Here is a 17,604-nt window from a genome sequence, read left to right as displayed (position 1 = left end):
AGCAATTAGATACCTTTTCTTTTTTGATTCTGTAATACTTTTGTCAAAATACTTAATTTTCATTATGGAATATGGATCCATTATGGAATAGATTTAAATTAAGTTGATAGCACATAGTTTTCTTAGTTATCTTTGATATGAGAAGCAAAATGATTCAGCCAAGTGGAAGCAATAATCACAAAAGAAGCAGAAGTTGGGGATCAAAGAGCAGTTACAGAGGTGTTTTTTTTTTTACTGGTTAACACCTTATAGCTAAAACCATAAAATATTTGTCCTTGGATGGGCCTGAATCATTGGTCTCTATTTCATGTCTACTCTGTATAGGGCAAATCAAATGAAGCATTCTTGACCCACAGATTTGTAAACTAGAAATTTATTTAATTGGGGGTCATAATGAATCTAGAAAGCACTATTCCTTTCAATTCATACATATTAGACATAAGGAATTGGGATTTAGTTTGTGTGTGTGCTTGTTTGTTTTTGGCTAGGAAGTCTTAAGGACCCCAAGGAAAATGGATCAGTTTGCACTCTCCTTAACCAGCCCTAACAGTGTGTCTGTTCCTGAACCTCTCAGCCTGAGGACTGTAGAAAACAACTGCCCAGGCAAACTCTGGGATGCCTGGATGCTCAATAGATGCCACAAATGCTTACAGATGCTTACAGTGGCTCTGTAAGCCTGACTGGGCAAATGGCCCTTATACAGTCTTGTTCTTTCCCTTGTGGGAGATGAGAGATATGTAAATTAGGCAGCTCTTCACCCAGTGTTCAAAGATGGAGGAAACAGCCCCAAACCAGAAATTGGTCTGTCATTCCTTATTAGAAATCTTTGTTTTTCTTTATGTTTATCCAACAGAAATTTTAGGATTCACTTTGCCTCCCTCTCATGTACATTCACTCAGCTCTTCACCCTTTGAACCTCGACACATATTTTTTTCTAGCTGAGGGTCTTTATCCTGCCTTTGTTTTTCTTCCCATACTCAGTCACCAGATATAAGACACTTCCAACAATATTGAGAAAATTGTTGCTTAAATTTTAGTTACTGCCCTGTACCAACTAGGAGCCTATAATACTAATTAATAACAGATGTCAATTCAGACCATACATAGTATAATCGATGTGGTGCATTTAGAGAGTTGAGGAAAGCTTACTGAGGTAATTTTATTCCATTACATAAAAATACTGATAATAATGATAATAAATAATGTAAAAAATAACTTCTTTTGGATGCCTACCATGTGCTAGGAACTCCCTAACTTCATTATGTGTACTAGTTCACTTAATTCTCTTAACGGATTTTACAGGCTAGGTACTATTTCATAGATTAGGACACTGAGGTACACTACAGGTAAGTAATTTGCCCAGTAACTGGCATTTATATATAGGAAGTATCGATCCAGAACCCATGTTCTTAGCTGCAATGCTATCTGGAGTCTTACAGCACCAAACAGAAGCATAAATACGTTTCTCAGCAACATGTAAACACATGACCACTATTTCACTTGTACCTCTTTAAAAGAGACATTATAAGTTTCTACCTACCGAAAGTTTCTTATTTCTTTCATTTCTGGAAATCATATGCAACTCAACTTATATGGCTATGTGGATATAAAAAAAATTCCTATTTTTTTTTAAAGATTTTATTTATTTATTTGACAGAGAGAGACACAGCGAGAGAGGGAATACAAGCAGGGGGAGTGGGAGAGGGAGAAGCAGGCTTCCCGCTGAGCACGGAGCCTGATGCGGGGCTCCATCCCAGGACCCCGGGATCATGACCTGAGCCGAAGGCAGACGCTTAACGACTGAGCCACCCAGGCTCCCCGAAAAATTCCTATTTTTTAAATAATATTCTGTATTTAAGGATTAAACCTACCTCTTTATATTTATACTTTACTGAAACGAATTATTTTCTCCATGTAAATAGATTTTAGAGGAGTCCTTGATTTACTCCTATTACTCATTTTCTTCATCTTTTCTCCTTTCAACTTAGAACTACACATTCCTTTTACTTTCAGGCCATATTTATGTAAAGTTGGTGACCACCTTTAAATATGTAATTTCTATATGAAGTGCTACTAACATTGCCCATGGTTATCCACATACTTTATGTGAACTGCTTAATGTTAGGTTCCCTTTTTTGCTCAAAATTACATCAGACAGATGGATTTAGCCCATATCACCAAGAAAAGCCATAGAATGATCTTTCAGTGTCTCAGATCAGAAATGTTTCTCTCTCTGACACGTCACTTTGGTGATAGAAGTCAATATAGTTCTATCGATTCTGGCTGATACTGAAAGCTACAAAAGTAAAAATGAAGATAAAGTAAATAATGGCAACTCTCTGTTAATGAGTGCATAAGATGGGCTCGACATATAGTACATATATTCTCTTATCCCATAATCATGGTATGATTACTTAACAAAGAATATGCTGAAGTTTAGCTTAAGGTACTTAACTAAGGTGATAGTTAATTTAGTAACAGAGTCGAGATCTGGGCCCGGGAATACCTGAATTCATCCCCTTTCCACCAACTTTCTCTGGGCTGTTAACCATGCTGAGGACAAAATGACGCCTGACCTCCATAAGGATGAAATAGCCTTACATCATCTTAGAGAATCTGTCTTTAAACTGATATTTAAAATCCATATCCCCAGGAAACCTTTCCGTGACATTAACCTCACCTGTACTTAAATGTCTTAAACTTGTGGCATCCAGCCCTGTAGCTGCAAATACTGTAGATTTACCCGCAGCCCTCACTTTTTTCTTACGTTCCAGGGCTGTCTTTCAAACTGGACTGCCCCTCCTAAGCATTCCTATAGCAACTGAAATGCAACATTCCCCTTCACAAGCAAATCAACTCATAAAGGCCTTTCCTTGATTTTTCAAATTCTGCTTTTCACCCAGATACCTCAGAGTTCTTTGATACTTCTTTCCCCCAGCCTTGCTATATGACATTGGATATAAAAGATCACTAGGCCTGTAGTTTTAATCTCTTTTTTCCAAATGTCATCGTCCTAGATTACTGCTTTATCACCTCATTTGTGGACCACGACCCCCTAAGGGATCTAATTCCTCCAGGCTCCATCCCTATCAAATTGCCTGTTATTCTTCCATCAATTAAAGATTCTTTTTTTTTTTTAAACAAGTTTGTCATTCATTTATTACATAAATCCATGCAAATAGATGTACATTTAAGATCATGCGGGGGTGATTTTAAAATATATCCACAAATTCTTTCATATTTCCCCCTTCAGGAGGTAGAGCTTAATTCTCCTCCCCTTGAGTATGGGCTATACTTAGTGACTCACTTCTCTCTCTCTCTCTCTCTTTTTTTTTTTTATGTTCAGTTAGCCTAAAGATTCTTGAACCAGAACTTGATCATGTAATTATCCTTCCCAAAACTTGGATGGGCTTCCATTTCTACGGCTCCAAACTCCTTGGGCAACCCCTCAGGTCCTCCCACATTTGACCGCAACATCTCTGTTAGCATTGGCCTCCATGACTCCCCCATCTCTTCTCTCATCTGCATGCCATACTCATACAACACCTCTACCTGTTTGATAAGGCCTTCTCCATATTGTAACGTCCTATTCTTTTAGTCAGAATTCAATAAAAAATGTTGATATTCCCAAGAAATCACTTGTTGACTCCCATAATAAAAAGTTGAAACTCTCCATCTCTGAATTACTGAAGTACAATTTTACACTCTTCATTCATTTGGAAGATATTGATTAGCCTGGTACTTGTAGCTGACTTTTCATAATGTGCATGTCTGGCATCCCCACATATATTGTAAACATTGCTAGGACAAGGGCTACTTTTACTTTTTTGTTTACCCATGTCAGTGATTAGTATAGATCTTCAAATATTTGAAGAACTTGTAAATCTGTATTTTTTTTAGTCAACCAAACCTCTAGAGAATGTCAGAGTTTTACATGATTAGTATTTCATGCTCATTTTACACTGTTCAGTGTCTTCCTCATGCATTGCTTCTAAGTTTGAAAGATATGACATTCCTGATCTTATGTTCCTGCAAAAGTTATATGATAACTGAAGAAAATTATGTAGAATTATATTTGAAAATGTATATTCTTAGAGATGAGAATTATTCACTTTCTCTGTGAAAATACCAAAAATAGGTGGATGTTGAATCACTATATTGTACACCCAAAACTAATATAACACTGTAGGTTAACTATGCCAGAATTAAAATAAAATACAGAATAGGTGGATAATAAGTAGATAGTCTTCTGTTTTGTTTTGTTTTTAAGATTGAACTTTTTTGAAGAAAAGAAAATCCTGTAAACCACAGTAACTGGGTTAAGCTTTCTTGGATTTCTTTTATTCCATGAATTATCTGCTAAACTTCTCCGGAAAGTAATTCACTATTATATTGTAACTTCCCCTCACTAGCTATTAGTAAGCCTAGTGCAAGGAATTAGAAATGCACATATATTTTAAAGGCAGCTAACTCTCTCTGTTAATACACACACACACACAATGCCAGGAGGAACAGGGCCCGTGAGAGCTACCTTCGCCAACAAAGGGAATACAGTATGTGTACACAGAGCTGCCTTCTCCAGGCCCCCAAGCCCTCAATTAGTGCGAATGAACTGCCTCTCCCAGAGAGCAAACAGAGTGTCCCTTATGTGATCACCGAGTGTCCTCGGCAGTGATCTCAGTTCACCATTAGGGACCCGCATCCAGGTCCTGTGCTGCTTGGCACGCTGACTGTGCATGTACCATCAGTCCTGGTTCTGTGAATGAGGTCCTGTCACTGTCGAAAGAATTATGTCCTCCATAGTGAATCTCGCTGTTTTCCTGTGAATAATAGCCCACTCTGAAACCACCCCAGTGCCTATCCCCTGCGTATTTTTGTGTGGGTTCACAGAGACTGTGATCTGTGTATCCACTCAGATCTTTATCTTTTTCTTCTTTTCTTTCTTTCTTTCTTTTTTTTCTGGGCGGGGGGGGGAGGCTTAATTTTATGATCTTGTTCCCAAACACTGTACTAGGTTTTATCTTTCCATCAGATGGGGCAAGTTCTGGGGACTATTTTAAGTTAACCTTCTAAAATTAGACATTCCATTTATAAGTCAGGGGCATCTTTTCTTAAAATGATTACTTAAAAGTTAGAAGCGCCCTGATTGTCAAATGTTCTGAGTATCTGGGTGTGATTATAAAGTAATAAGATAGTCATTTTAGAGCTCCTGCTTATGAACGACAGTAGTAATTGTAACTACAGCATTGGGGAAAAGTTGAAATCATGATTAGTTTCATGAATATCACTTCAAATCAAGGCCGACTCACTTTGCTGTTAAACTAAAAGCGATGCATTATTTGAACCTCTTCATGCCCTCACACTGCTTCAGCATTTTGGGGATCTTGCACTCAACCTGTGTGGAGAGTGTTTTTCTACTTCTCTGAGGGTTTGTATGATGTGTGTTAAGAGAGAGATTTGATCCACGAATGAGGAGTTCGGAGCAAGAACAACCAGGATAACACTCGGGCTTGTACAGTGCTTGCAGAAAGCCTGAGGACTGGTGGCCATGTTTAAGTGTTTTCAGGTTCTCCAGGCATCCTTAGAGCTTAATCGTATTTCTAGTCATAGCCATCCATTCTTTCTAGGTCTGATTTTCACTCTGTGTTCCATTACCTTGTCTCATTTCTCCTCATAAGAAGAGATTGTAATTGCAGTGTGAAATCTCAGCTACTTTATTGCCAGACAAAGAGTGCTCTAGTTATTCCTGGCTGAGGGCTGGACTTTGTTCTTGAAGAGAGAGGGAAGGTCTCTGTGCACACTCATTCCTTCGACAGAGCTCCATTGCTGGGAAGAGCAGCTCATCTTTTTCCTCCTAATTGACTTCTTGCTCTCATCAAACAATACCTTGATTCCAATTTGGCCCCAGAGCATAGCACTTGAATTATCAAGATCAAAATGAAATAAAGTCTTCTTTTTTTCCTCTTTCACACCCTTTGATGTTCATAAAACTTCGCAAGGCGATGTTATGTTTTATATAGCACTAGTCTCCTGGAATTTTTTCAGAATTTTGAAAGCAAGATCTACAAGATATTGCACATTTATGTCCTATATTTCACTTTGTATCTTGCTTTGGTCTTTGAATATTTTCAATACTTATATCAGTTTCTCTTACCCCAAAGTTAGTTGAGGGTTTGGGGGACTTGTTTCTATATGATAAACATCTTTCAAATGTATTACATTATTAAAATCATTTCACATATACAGTTTCAAAGCTATGAGGATTCATTTTATTGCCATTATTCCAGTCTACTTTTATTAAAATGTGAAAAAAATATTACAGAAAGAAGAAAATATGCTAATCAAGGCAGCTCTTCTCCCCTGTTAATGGGAAATAATTCCCTCTCCTAATCTTCCTAGTGAGTCTTTACAATTTAGTTTTTTATATCTTGGATTTTTTTTCCTTGTCATCTTCTACTCATAGTCCTTGACTCTTCTATTTTCCTAATTTCACATTTTGTTCTGTTAGTGCTTCAAAGATCCTATAACCAACTGAGGGTTTCAGATAGAGACGAAAAATAATTTTGAGGTATCAAATATGATTTGTTAGTAATTCACATTTTCCTGGCTAGTTCCCCTGAATGGATGAGATGCAATTTGCTTACAAATATTACTTAGATATTTAGTAATAGAAAATCATTTCTTTACAGGACTGGGAATTTCTGCTTCCTCAATTGATATATGGTTTCAAAAATCAGAAGCATAGTTAATTGTTACCCTAACTTTCCCTAATTCTAATATTTTATTCTAGGTTTATTTTTTATATTATCTAAATATCTATAGCTATATCTATAAGTTTTTTATATATAAATTGCCACTGTGTCTAAGGGCCACCCCTCCTCATTCACATACCTTATATGAAAAGAACTTATATGCACTGTTGGTGAGAATGCAAACTGCTGCAACCACTGTAGAAGGCAGTATGGAGTTTCCTCAAAACGTTACAAATAGAATGACCCTATGATCCAGCAATTGCACTACTAGTTATTTACCAAAAGAATACAAAAACACTAATTCGAAGGGACACATGCACCCCAATGTATATAGCGGCATTATCTACAATAGCCAAATTATGGAGACAGCCCAAATGTCCATCAACTGATGATTGAATAAAAAAGATGTGGTATACATATACAATGGAATATTCCTCAGCCATAAAAAAGAATGAAATCTTGCCATTTGCAACGAGATGGATGAAGATAGAGAATATAATGCTAAGCAGAATAAGTCAGAGAAAGACAAATACCATATGATTTCACTCATACATGGAATTTAAGAAACAAACAAACAAAGGGAGGGAGAAAAAGGAGAGGGAGCAAACCAGGAAGCAGACTTTTTTTTTTTTTTTAAGATTTTATTAATTTATTTGACAGAGAGAAAGAGAACACAAGTAGGCAGAGGGCAGGCAGAGGGAGAGGGAGAAGCAGGCTCCCAGGACCCTAGGATCATGACCTGAGCCGAAGGCAGACGCTTAATCGACTGAGCCACCCAGGCACCCCCCAGGAAACAGACTTTTAACTATAGAGAACAAACTGATGGTTACCAGAGGGGAGGTGGGTGGGGGGATGGGTTCACTTGTTGTGATGAGCACCAGGTGTTGTATGGATGTGTTGAATCACTACATTGTATACTTGAAAATAATATTACACTGTATGTTAACGAACTGGAATTTAAGTGAAAACAACAAAAAAAAGAACTTGTGTAATGCCTTGTTTTTAGAATTTAGAAACACTTTTAGCAGAACTAAGTAAAACAAACAAACAAACAAACAAAAACCACTACCTAAAAGTCAGTAATCGGTGTATATAGAACTATCTCTGAAGAAGCAGGGAAGTAATCATCTTTGCTAACTGGATTGCTGCAGCATTGGGAGTAGAAACAGGAGGGAAACCTACTTTGCACTGTATTTTCCCTTTGTACTTTTGGATTTCGTCCATGTGCATATTTTAGCACATCAAAAAAGTAGTTAGTTTTTTAAATGATAAGCAAAAATTCACTAATCATTCAATGTCAAACATTTTAGCACCCATATAATTCCTGTTTTTATTTTAGAAGTTTTTGGAAAATTGGTGAGAGCACTCTGTTAGCAATAAGCTATCATCTGGGCCTCTTTTAATCAACTGGCTATGTAGCATGCAGGTGACCACTGCATGACTGCTTCCTTTCTGAAGACGGAATACGCTCCACTTTTCACTATAGGATATAATCTATAGTATGGCCATAATAGAAAATCAATTGCAATGATATTTTTCTCTTGTTTAAAAGTCAGCCCTGAAATGTTCATTCATGTACAAGACCCTGTAGTTCAAATTTTAACTAAGAACTTCAGCTTCTAGAAGTGAAGTGAGGATCATGCTCTGGCAGCCCCCACCCCCATGAAAATAACAGTAAGATCTTGGATCAGTGTAACAAACATGCTTTTTGATGAGGTTACTGAGTTGGCAAGAAAGCAGGAGAAATCTTCAAGCCCCACCCCATCTACTGCCATGGTTCCTACCACAAATGAGCAGAAACCAAAGTGGGGAGCAATCTGTTATAAACAGACTTGAAAACCAGGGTTGCCTTGGGAATATATGAGGATACTAAGCCTTGGGCTAGTATAAAACTGGGAAGCCAAGTCTCTGATTCTGCTTTAAGTCTGTACCCTCAGTGGAGCCAAAGTGTTGCCGAGCTGATAGCTCAGTAGCAGCCCCTCATGCCCAGCAAAATCAAATGCAAAACTCTATAGAAGATAATATAGAACTTGAAAAAAAAGTGTGGATTATTATCTGAGGATTATTTTTCCTCTTTTAAATCACTTAACACCCAAACATGTCTCAATGGAGGAAGAAAAACTCAATTTATGTGAACACTTTTTAAAAAGGAAATGTTAGCTTCATGTGTATCTCTCTCTCTCTCTCTCTTTTTTAGTAATTGCATTTAAAAAAAATCTAATATCTTTGAAATTATGCAAACTTGACCACACTTCTTTTTTCTGTCAAGAGAGATCATTTAGGTTGCTTGACTGATTTCACTATGTAATTTATTTAGTATTTTAAGTAATAGAATTCACCGATAATAATATGTGACATTTACTGAACACCTACTATGTTTTAATAGTTTACTGCTCTAAGCAATTTCTATGCATGTCATATCTAATGCTTATAGGTAGGTGATATTATTATTCCGGTCATACAGTTAAGGAAATTGAGTGTTTAAACACCTCGCTCAACATCATACTGTAAAGAACAGATTCAAACCCAGGCAGTCTGATACCAGCCTTAGCGATTATGTTCTATTGCTTCTTGTGGATTGTGTTTGCTCTGTTACCTAAGAATCGCTAAACAGAAAGCAAAAGAAAAAAATTACCTCAAGTTATTCCTATTCTCTTTTCTTATTAGGTACAAATATGTTCCTCATTTTTTCCCCCTGTTAAATGTTCTCTAGCCATGCTTCTTTCCAAAGAAATAATATGAGTACAGGAGAAAAAAATTATTAGATTTATTAAAATTTGTCACATAGCCATTAGAAATATAAATCACAGAACTCTCACAATGTAAAACAAATTTTGGAAATTCAAATTTTATGACTGTTCAAGAAATAAAGTCAACAATTTCCTGTCTAGCTTAAAAACATTATTTTCCCTCATTTTGAAGGATGGCAATTACAGAAGGCTAAACATTAACTACATGCATAGACCATGTCAAGTGATAATATGGATAAGGTATAAAATAGGCATTCTTCTTGAAATGGTTTTATCTTGGTTTCTGATTATTCTTTAATAAAACTGAGTGGGAACATTCAAAGCCACGGCATTCTGATTTATCCTTAGTCTTCTGTCCGAAAGGCAATCTGTTAGATACTACTGGGGCACTAAACGTGTAAGCAAACGAAATGGCAACCATACATATTGTTCTATATCAAAACCTTAGACTGGACCAGAGCTATAGGATTTATGCGAGCTGGACTGAATGCAAAAATGCATATATTTAATTCTCTTCCAATTAAATGGCTTTCAGTCCCCTCTACTATGTACACAGATCTTTGAGTTCTTCTGAATTCCTTATTGGAAGAAGAAAAGGATTTGCTAAATCTAACAAAATACCGTTAGGGTAGGAGAGATGGAAAAAATTATTTCTTAATTCTTCACAACAGTAAAAGTGTACATAAAATGTGTTTTTTATAGGTCCTCATTTATAAGAATGTACATTGTCAATGTCTATTTTATGTCTCAGTGTTGTTGTAGAGTTTCTAGGAAATTCAACAGTTCTTGTCAAAGAGAAATTTTTTTCATCATTGCCATTCTTTAAAAAAGAGGTGTTCCTTCTTTATTGAAATATTCTTTTATTCTATTGTTTGTGAAACAAAACAGAACATGCCTTGTTCTTGTTTGCTAGGCATCTAAGTGACCTAGAAATGCACAATGAAATGCTCAAAAACACCAGTGTTTGATAAAGTCTGTTCACTTCAGCAGCAAGCATCTTAGGGAAAAAAATTACATTTACATATCCAAAAAATTCATGTTTAGATTTAACAATAAAGTCATGCTGAAAAATATGTCTTGGAAGGCAAAAAGGGCAGTTCTACATGACTACTTCTTTTTTTTTTTTTTAATTTTATTTATTTATTTGACAGAGAGGTAACACAGCGAGAGAGGAAACACAAGCCGGGGGAGTGGGAGAGGGAGAAGCAGGCTCCCCACTGAGCAGGGAGCCCGATGCGGGGCTCGATCCCAGGACCCTGGGACCATGACCTGAGCCGAAGGCAGATGCTTAATGACTGAGCCACCTAGGTGCCCCGCTACATGACTACTTCTAATCAAGCAATAGCTTCACACCACTATAAAACTAAACATATGCATGGATTATTTGGTTCCTTCCTAGTCAAAACTTAAATAGTCTAGGTCTTCTCAAACTACAGATCTTACACAAATGAGATTCGTGTGAGGGCACATTTGTACCCATGCTCGTCTAAGCTGAACTCTATGAGAGGAGAGGAGTGCTAACACGTGCACCCTTGGTTGGCATGTAAGATCTGTTCTTTCCCATCCTTTTATTACTAAAAATCAGCTTGGGTGGTGTATCCAGATAATGGAGTATTTTTCATTGCTACGAAGAAAGGAGCTATAAGCCATTAAAATACATTGGATAGACTTAAGTGCATATTGAAGTGAAAGAAGCCAATCTGAAAATGTCTATACCATATGACATTCCGGATGAGGCAAAACTATGGAGACAGTAAAAACATCACTGTGGTTGCCAGGAGTTAGAGGGGAGGGCAGGATGAATTGGCAGAGCATGGAGGATTTTTAGAGCAGTGAGACTTTGTATGATATTATAATGGTGGATACATGTCATTATACATTTATCTGAACCCATAAAATATATCACCCAGGGTGAATCGTAATTTAATCTATGGTCTTTGGATGATAATTCAAAGATTATGCATGGAGGTGGGCAAGGAGCCTATGGGGAATCTCTGCACCTTTCTCTTAATTTTGCTGTAAACTTAAAATTACTCTAAAAAATAATTTTAAAAATCTATTCTGTTCTTAATGGGTACATTCTCAGTTGCTTATACCCAACATATCTGATTTAAAAAAATAATAAGCCTCATACAAAAGAAAGTCATAATCATATTATCCAAAATGTAGCAAAGTTATCTTCTATTTTCCTTATTAAGCAGGGAAACTATTATGATGTAGCAGGAATGCTCAGTGAATTGTAAGCTGAGCACCCCTAATATACTATGTAATTAGTTGAATTGTGCTCCCCCTCCCACAATTTATATATTGGAGTCCAAACCACCAGCATCTCAGAATGCAAGCGTATTTGGAAATAGGGTCATTGTAGATGTAATTAGTTAAGATGAAGTCATACTGGAGTAGGGTAGGCCCCTGATCCAGTATGACTAGTGTCCTTATAAAAAGGTGAAATTGGGACACAGACATGTACACAGTAAGAATGCTATATGAAGGTTGGAGTTATGCTACCATAAACCAAGTAACTACCGGAAGCTAGCAGAGAGGTCTGGAATAGATCCTTCTCCAGTGCCTCCAGAGGGATCATGGCCCTGTCAAACCCTTAATCTAGGATATCTAGTCTCCAGAACTGTGAGATAATACATTTCTACCGTGTAAGCCATCCAGTTTGTGGTATTTGTTACGACAGCCCTAGCAAACTAATATGTACCATTTGGACCACATTCTCTTTGGCCCACTGCCCAGCCTAGTGCCTGACACTTAGTAGGGTCTCAACAAATATTTACTAAATTAATTAATACCACTGTCTTAGTAATAGAGGAAACACAATGCCAGTTCCTTCTCCAGCTGGGTGCTCAATGTTGGAATTCCTCAGACAGCTCCCTTAGATATCCTTATTTCCATGTGCTATATTCCCATCCTAGAAATTTGTATATAACTCTTTTGTGCCGTTGAGTATCACTTAATAAATCATTATGATAGTATTCTATAGAGTTACCCAGAGTTGGGGGGAGACACTTCCTCTCTACCCACCATGTTGTCTTGCATGTCAAAGAAAATACTTAATTTGAACTCCAGTGGCACCTTAACTTACTCTGCTCAGAAGAGGTGGAGTGACTTACCTGACTGATGCATCTTAAAGGATATCTGGGCCTGCTTAGCTCAACTCCTCTTTTCCTTCCTTTTGATGTCCTACATTCCTCTTCTGAGAATAGGTTCTGCCCCTGAGTGGAAAGCCTGCCCTGGTTCCATGCTGCCTGTGGGTACTTTGGCATGATTCTGGGTCTTACCAGAAGTCCTTGGCTCTCACCATAAACTGCATCCCTAGATTAGCCTTTACGAATAGTGAATGTGAGAATGTTTTGGTTGTCTATTTGCCTTACTCATTTTTTCCCTCTTATTTTGTTCCGATAGAGAAAGCAGGTGATACTTATTACTTCCTATCAAGCCAGTTCACAATAGCCTGATAAAATTGTTTTTCTCTCCCCCATTAAGCTCTTGTCAAGTATCGTGCATATCGTAGCTATTAAATTCCTGTTTGCTAATGTAATGATTGATCCATTAAATAAGAATAAAGGAATGAATGAATGAGTAAACAAATGTTAAACAAACTGAGAGAACTTGGCACCATAATCTGGGCACATCATTATATAACTAAGACATCTCCAAAGACTCTAGACTTTAGTCAAAGAAAAAAGTATATCTGTTCATAGCTAAGCTTCTTGAATGAATTCTCTGTCAGTATATTATATATTTTCTTTTCATCCGTTCTTTAATCCATTCCAACCTGGCTTCCCCACCCATCATTCTACTATAACTACTACAATAACTGGTAGCTAATATCACCAGTGATCTTCATGTCCTTAATTTCGGTAGATTTTTTTTTTTATTAAAGATTTTATTTATTTATCTGAGAGAGAATGGGAGACAGAAAGCATGAGAGGGGGAGGATCAAAGGGAGAAGCAGACTCCCCACCAAGCAGGGAGCCCGATGCGGGACTCGATCCCAGGACTCCAGGATCATGACCTGAGCCGAAGGCAGTTGCTTAACCAACTGAGCCAACCAGGCGCCCAATTTCGGTAGATTTTATGCCCTTATCTTGCTGGACAATTTAGAAGCTTTGGCCACAGGTAGTAAATGTTTCCTCCTCATTGCTCTTTGCTTGGTTTTAATGGCATGAGGATCGACTGATTTTCCTATTACTTCCCTGGCTGCTGTTTCCTAATCATTCTCTCACTGACCGTTAAATGTGGGAATTCCTCAGACAGCTGCTCTAGGGATCCTAGTTTCTACTTGCTGCACTGTCTCTCTAAGCAATTTCATTCACTGCTCTGGCTTCAATTATAATGCAGTCTAGCTACATACTGTTGTCTCTCGAATTAATTCTCTCCAGCCAAGAACTCTCTGACATGACATCTCCATTGTGAGTTTGGCATGGAACTCTGTCTCAGTGTGCCCAAAACTATGCCCATACTCTCCCTGACCCCCCGCACAGTCCTGATCCTTCTCTCATATTTCCTATCTCAGTGTATGGCTTTGCCACCCACCAGGTTTACCATGATGTCTAAATATTTTTTCAGTCCACTTCTTTCCATGACTGTGCCACCATCATCTCTTGTCTAGGACACACAAATAACTTCCCACAGACCTCTAAATATCTACTCTTGCCATTCTCAAACCCCCAGAACAGGGGATCTTCGTAGAGAATGTAAATTTAATTGTGTCATCTCCTTGGTTAAGATACATCAATGCCCTCTCGTTGATTTTAGGATACAGTCCCGAATTCTGAGCATGCCTTCTAAGGCCTTGCCTAATTTGGTCCTTGTTTATCTATTTTTTTCTCCATTACCTTCCTCTGAAAAAAGTCTCTTGACTTCTTTTTCATGTTTCAGGTTGTAGTACATTGGGAAAAAAGGGCTTTCCTTGACTCTTTATATAAAATTAAGTGAATGCATATGCATTATATCCCAGCTTTCACTGGGAAAGCATTCATCACACTTAAACTTGTTTAAAGATTACACATCCTGACATATTTTGAGGTCTGCGAGAGCAGGGATCATGCCCGTCTTGTTCATTTTTCTGTTCTCAGTCCCTGACAACAATTGAGTGCTTAATAAATATTGATTAAATGAATATTGAGTGATGAATATTTCAGAACATGACTTTGCATTTTAACTTTTCAAATGCAACGTGACATTTGGAAATACCTGAGAACAGTGTATTTTGTGCATTGGTAATTACTTGTAATAAGGTACAGCAATAAGAATCTAAAGGGAGCTATGGTACCTTTTTTTTGCTGCTTCTTTCCTACACATTTACAAAGGTCAATTCTGTATGAGGGATCAACTGGAAGACTACATCAATAAGGGGCCGTATTCTTTTTAAAAAAGTGTTCTTTGCCCTTAAAGGGCAAAACTATGAAAGCTTGTAATGTATTCTTGTGCTTTCTAATTCCTAAAGGTACCTTAATATGGCCCTCAGAGATTGATGCACATAGGGAAAACATTGATCTAAGCAATTGATTGAGACAAATATGGCATTCTACTTTAACTCATTGTAAATTACTGTTATTAATTTTTAAAGTTATAAAAATAATAGATAGCCAGTGAATGCAAAGATAACATAAAGAAAACTTCTCCCACCCCATCTAAATTTACTATCCTTAAGGAATCAAAGTTGACAATCTATTGTACACCTTCCATCCTGTTTTCATGCTCATATATACAAAATTATATGTATATATCTAAGGGAACTCGGTGTTTGCTTATTTTTAAAAAATAGGATTAACAATATACGTTCTCTGCAACTTGGATTACTCTTTGAATAGTAATGATGAGCACCTTTTCCAACTCAATAGATACACACTTAATTCATTGTTTTTAAACTATAGCTTTCCATGGTAATGATAATCACAATCTTCTTAATCATATTCTCATTGATAGGCATTCAAACCATTTTCAGGGCTTTCTTACTACAAATACTGCTGTGCATATTGTTATATATGTATTCTTATACCACACTACCTTTATTTCTAGAGGATACAGTCTCAAAGTGGGATTACTGAGTCAAAGAATATGTGCATTTGTATATTTATATTTTTCATGTTAATAGCTATTGATTATGTTTCCAAATGATTGTACAATTTCATATTTTTAAGTTGGCTGTCCTATCCTCACACTGGCATCTGTCAGTAGGACTCTCGTTCCAGTTTCTGGGTTAAACTGTCTCTACTACACCTTCTGCTATGAGGAAGCCATAGTGACCCAATGCAGGTCTACTGGTTCTCTACTCTTAGTTACTTTCCAAGTCTCCCACTGGGGCATAGTTGGACTTTTAGATGACATCCATAGCACAAGGGAGTCTTGGAAGTGTATTTGCCAATTTTTTTAAAGATTTCATTATTTTTTTTTAATTTTAGATAGTGTGAGTAGGGGAGTGGGACAGAAGGAGAGGGAGATAATCTCAAGCAGACTCTATACTGAGCGTGGAGCCCAACCCACGGCTCGATCTCACGACTCTGAGATCATGACCTGAGCTGAAACCAAGAGTTGGGTGCTTAACTGACTGAGCCACCCAAGCGCCCCTTACTGACTGAGCCACCCAAGCGCCCCTTACTCACAGTCTATCTGTTCTGACCCTCCAGTGGAGATTTGAGGCTACTCTGCAGGAAACATTTCTCCCAAAGTTGTAAACTAAAGTAATTCATAGTTCTCCTTTCCTTTGGACTCCCTTCACCTTTTCTTTGGTTTCCCTTTTCTTACCACAACCACATCATACTCCAGACCAAAACCTGAAGATAGTGGTGCTGAATCCCTGAAAGAACCAGGCAGTGTCTTAAACTTGAACATTTCCCCTTTAAATTTCTCTCCAATCATACCATCTTACCTTGCAGGAACTTACTCTATATTATATCTTTCTTTTTATTTACCCCAAACATGTTTCTTTCTCTAGATGGCCCCCACTCTACTCTTTGACAACAAATATGACTCATGGTCTATGTTTAGTGGTAGAAAAGCGAAATGGGAAGAAAAAGAAATTCCAAATAGTTCAGAGAGAGTATACATTAGAGGATATTTCAAAAATATCCCTATTATACAATTACATTACATCTACACCTTGACCAAAATACTCGCCCAGTAATCTAATCCCGTGAAAAGATAGGCTTTAAAATTATCTCATTTACCCACTCCCTGTTGTACCCCTATTAGACCTTTAAAATGTCTTTATTTCTCTGCCTTTTCTCCACCCTCTAGAACCTGAGCTTAACCAAGATATAGTTGAAAACCGATGCTGTTATTAGATTTTCCATATAATGTTTTCTTCTCTTTCAAGAATTTGTCTTTAACATGTATTATGCATTTCCAGAAATGTGATCACCCTCCATTGACATTTAGGTATATCATGCAGGATACTTCTTAATTTTTATTTTCTCTTTTTCTCTTCCTATTTTGTTTTATCTGTTCTGATTCAATTGCTGTGAAATGGTTAGAGTAATTCCTCAAATGTTGTCCTCAAGTAGGTTGCATGGGTAGTATATACTCAGAACTTCTGTTGTTTAAAGTGACTTTCTTTTGTCCAGATAGAGGAATAATATTTTAGTAGAGTTAAGTTCTTGAGTTGCTGTACTTTTTTTCCCCTCAAGTTACTACAGATGTTACTTTATTGTCTTCGAGCTTAGAGTATCACAGATGAAAGATCTCATGTTCTTCTGTTCCTATTTTCTTTGCAAGTAATCATATTTCTTCAGTGCAGGAGCTTCTAGAGTTGCTTTTTAATATCAGAGTTTGGAAATTTTACTTAGATGTGTTTAGGAGTCTATATGCTTCATTAATCTGGTGTCAGATTCAGTGAACCATTTCGATCTGCAAACTCAAGTGTTTCTTCATCTTAGGTAAATTTTCTTCTATTTTTTTTGTTGTTGTTGTTGTTGTTGCTGTTGAGTTATTATTTCTTTTCTATGTGTTCCTTTCCTCATTCTGGAGCGCATGCTATTTACATGTTGGGACTCTTGGGTCTCTCCTCCAAGCCTGTTACCATTACTCTTAAAGATATGTATCTTTTTTAGGTTTTACTCTATTGTGTTAGTTTTCTATTGTTGCTATAA

General features: G+C 37.1%; 1 protein-coding gene across 1 annotated transcript in view; it reads left to right on the top strand.

The window, feature by feature from the left end:
- MAGI2 (membrane associated guanylate kinase, WW and PDZ domain containing 2) overlaps positions 1-17,604 on the top strand; it is a 1,284,239-nt gene that overhangs the window by 859,361 nt on the left and 407,274 nt on the right. The window lies entirely within an intron of this gene.

Source organism: Mirounga leonina, unplaced genomic scaffold, assembly GCF_011800145.1.
Source record: "Mirounga leonina isolate KUSES-001 unplaced genomic scaffold, KU_Mleo_1.0 Mir_174, whole genome shotgun sequence".
NCBI classification, from domain to species: Eukaryota; Metazoa; Chordata; class Mammalia; order Carnivora; family Phocidae; genus Mirounga; species Mirounga leonina.
The sequence above is the reverse complement of the archived record's forward strand: the minus strand, read 5'-3'. Positions and strand labels throughout refer to the sequence as shown.